The sequence below is a fragment of the Schistocerca piceifrons genome, chromosome 2 (genome assembly GCF_021461385.2).
Source record: "Schistocerca piceifrons isolate TAMUIC-IGC-003096 chromosome 2, iqSchPice1.1, whole genome shotgun sequence".
Classification (NCBI taxonomy): Eukaryota; Metazoa; Arthropoda; class Insecta; order Orthoptera; family Acrididae; genus Schistocerca; species Schistocerca piceifrons.
Window position 1 is genome coordinate 570,352,476 of NC_060139.1, and position 4,488 is coordinate 570,356,963.

Genomic DNA, 4,488 nt, shown 5'->3' on the forward strand with positions numbered 1-4,488 from the left:
TAATATCAGCGCCTATAATTCATTGTACTTAATAACTTTAACTAAATAATCTGTGATGACTGAGTGGTCTTCACAGCTTTTCTAATGCATTACTTCTTAGCACAGTTTTGCACAGTTTCTGAGTATGGGCAACGACTTTCAACCAGGACCTAATGCTGCCAGTCTCTTCATAACTTTTTTGCAGCTCTGTCATCCAAATTCAAGTACTTCATCTACTTCTTCTTCTCTTCAAGATTCAAATCGTACTTCACATACATGCAGTTTGTGAGCTCTGCTTCTTTCTTCAAGTACTTCCCAAACAGGAGATTCTAGGGTGAGGGTTTCCAATACTATTATTTAATTTGTTTGGCAACCCTTCAACAGAATTTATTTTTCGGTGCCTCTTTTCATAGCAGTTCGATACTAGCGTACCCAGTTGTCCACAAAGTAGTCAAAAGAGTCGGAGAGCCTACTGATACCAGGAGCTTGTGCATAGATCTCAACCCATCTGCTACTTTCGTCCTCCTGTTTTACAATTGCCAGTGCTGCACACTTGATGATAAGAAGTCTTAAATCTTCGTTATGGCGGTAATCCTCCTTAGACTGACATCTTGAAGTCTCTTCCACAAGCTCTTCTTCATATTTAAATAACATCCATTTATTTCATTTGAGGGTAAAATTTGACAGAGCGCTGAGTAATTGTTTAATCAGAAGAAACAGGCGAACATATATGTCTTTCTTCTTATTAGGGAGGCATGCAAATACAGCAGAATGAATATTCGTTTTAACACTCTGGCCTACTAAGTCTGCATGTATGGTATGCTGCTTGCTGCAGCTCTTAGATGCTCTACTCTTAAAAATAAGAAGATGTTTTAAAGCTATCTTTTCTTTTTAGTAAAATTTGTTATTCTCCCCTATAATCTATCGTCTTTTAGAAGAAAACTACTGCAAGCTCCCATTTTTGAGATATCTTCATGAAGATCAATTTCACAAGAGTTCTTTGGCTTTTGTTGGTTTCTTCATAATTGACTGTGCTGAAGACAAAGATTCTCTTTGTAGATTCTTAGTTAGGCATCTTTCTAACAAAGTCTTAACCATTGTTGTGAAGATTTCCCAGTTTCATCCACATACAGCATATATCAGATAACTATGTAGTTCCATCTGGAGCCCTCTTCTTCGCCCTCTCCAACTGTCACTGCAGCATTATGTGATCCACAGAGAAAAGTAAATAGAACATATATTCAAAAAAATGAAATACAGGGTGTAAAAACAAGTATCATCAGACATAAAAAATCATAATTATTATGTTATTTGAGATATGCACATGAACAACATATTGTTGGAAAGAGCAAACTCTCGAGTTTTACATGGTTCCCACTAGGAAGCATCAGTATGCGCCCATTTCAGTTTTAGTAAAAAATGTATCGGGATAACAGAAAGCGTTTAGTGTTCTACGATTTGCGTCATGTGGGTCAATAATAACTGTTCAGCATGATTTTCATAATAGGTATGGTGTGGATCCTCCTACAGCATTCAGCACTAGATGATGGTACGAATAACTCCGACAAGCAGGTTGTTTGTGTAAAGGCAAATCTCTGAACTGCCCCCGAGTGTATGAAAGAGACGTCGAGTACATCCGCCATAGTTTCATAAGGGGTCGGCAGAAATCCGCTCGCTGTGCAGATCGACGGCTCAACATGCCCCTGTGTCCCTCTGGCGTGTGTTGTGTCGCCATTTCCGCGTGATACCATACAAAATTCAGCTCCTGCAAGCTCTTCGTGAAGGTTTTCTTCCACGCTTAGTGTTTCGTGACGAGACAACATTCCATTTAAATGGGAAGGGAAACCGTCATAATGTGAGAATATGGGATACAGGAAAACAACATGAAGTTGTACAACATGAGGCGGACTATCCATAATTTAATGCGTTTTGTGCAGTTTCATACGAAAAGGTGTATGGTCCATTTTCTTTTGCCAAGAACATTGCTACAGGAAGCACATATCTCGATATCTCGAGATGCTTGAGATCTTCCTTTTCCCACAGTTGGAGACTGATTCGAATGTGGCCGAGCGGTTCTAGGCGCTACAGTCTGGAGCCGGGCGACCACTACAGTCGCAGATTCGAATCCTGCCTCGGGCATGGATGTGTGTGATGTCCTTAAGTTAGTTAGGTTTAAGTAGTTCTAAGTTCTAGGGGACTGATGAACTAAGAAGCTAAGTCCCATAGTGGTCAGAGCCATTTGAACCATTTTTGAACTGATTCGAATGACTTAATTTATCATCTCAAAGTGTGGAAATTTTTAAATCAGAGGACTGCTGAACAATGGATCAGTCACACTGGAGCAAATGATTCACCCTTACATTACTGGCCTCCAAGGGCACCATACCTCACTGTGTGTCATTATTTTTTGTCCAGGTTTATAAAAACTCTGTTTATGTGCCTCCATTACCAACAACAATGGATGAACTGAGATGTTGTTTAACAGCAGTTGAGAAAACTGTAACTCAGTAGATGCATGCTGCAGTGTGGGAACAATTCAAATACCACTTTGACATATGCTGCGCATCTCAAGGGGAGCATTTTGAACACCTGCAGAGAGGTATGAAAAAGACTTTTTGAGTTTCCCTTTCATCAAAAATCAGTGTACACGTTTATTAGTTTCAGAAATATGGACATGCTAAATTGGATGTTTCTTTTTGATACACCTTGTATTGTACAGTACCAAGAAAATTTTAAATTGATAAGTCTGCTTGTCCAAACATCTTTTGCAGACATCATAATGTTTTGTAATACGTTCACAACACTAAATTTTCAAACTTAAAAAGATTCAAATTTTTGTTATTGAAAACACAAAACTTTCAAGCTAGTAATTAAGTTAATTTTCGGTGGGTGAATAATAAGTTAAATGCTTTTTACCATATATAATTATATATGGAATTGTATCATTTGGTACATTTTCATCAAAATATACATATAATGTCATTGCCATTTTGAGTACTTAAAACATTTATTCTTCTAGGCATAATTATGACACAGGTAGGATAATTTTAAATAAAATTGAAGGGACTTACATTATCATTACTTCACAATAAAGGATGACAGCCAAAACAGTTGCAGGGTAAATATTTATTACAATTCTTGACCAAGATTTCGGTATATATAAATATACCTTCATCAGAAATAAAAAATCTAAAATTACATTATGCAATGGACATAAATAAAACAGTTGTGCCAAAGGGATCGTCAGTAATTGTTTTATTAATCTCCAATGCATGACTTTATACTTCTGATGAAGGTGTATTTAAATATGCCGGAGCCTTGGTCATGAATTTTATTAAATCTTTATCCTGCAACTGCTTTGGTTGTCATCCTTTACCATGAAAAATTTCAACAGTTGCTGTTTCAGCCATGTTTAAAATCTTGAAATTAACATTACTATTTAATTGTGCTATTCTTTCAAAACCTTTAACAGAGTCATAAGCTTTTAAAATGTTTTTTGGTGGAACAAGGGTCCATAATTTTTGAGAACAAATTTCGTTTCTTCCTTTTTTAGATACATATTTTGTAATTTAACATGATTGAATAAAAAAGAAAGACTTAACTAATTTTCTCGATAAGTTTGGAAAACAACAAAAATAAATTGAAGCATATCACATTCAACAGAATTATAATAATTAATAATATCTACTTTAAAATTTCTGTTTCTATTTAATCCACCAATATAAATTGTTTGAAGTTCAAGTAAGATTTTTGAATTTTTGAATATTTCAATCCTTCTTGTTCTAGGTCCAGTGAATATTCTGGTTCACATTTAACAACAGGAACACAAGTTTTCAAATGTTCAGCAACAATTGTACCTTCTTTTGGAAGTGTACTATTATCATGACAACTAACTCACCTAAGAATAGAATCTTTTTAGTCTTTTTTTGAAGTCCAAGTGAAAATTACTCTTAAATTTCCTTTCCAAGTAATTTCATTATAATCTACAAATAAAGCCACCAAATAAATCTAGTGGATAAAATATCTCATTTTGTTTGTTTCCAGTTTTGAGGTTGTTAAGAATTTGCCCTTCTGTAGTTAATTCAATTAATAGAGACAAAGTAAATTGAACAAGAGTTGATGAGGAAATAAATGGATGTTCTATTGTAGACAAAATATATTTTTTTTTAATGTAATAGCATTGAACAACTTTAACACACATACTTACCAATTAGTGTAATATTTGATTTACCATAAAATGCTGCAAAATATGTTCTATCTGTGTGAATAAAATCAAATGCCACATGTAGTCGTGAATAGTCAGGATGAACTCACCAATACTGTTATTAATTTCTGTTTCCTTCTTTGGAGTATTCAATACTTTTTCCTTTTCTCACTAACAGGAAATGAGTCATATTGCTAACTCTTGATTTTCTTCATAATTTATTAGGGAAAAAATTACTCATACATTTTCAAAATTACAGTTATCCAAGCACCTCTCGTGTCGACCAAATTATGATTTTCATCAGA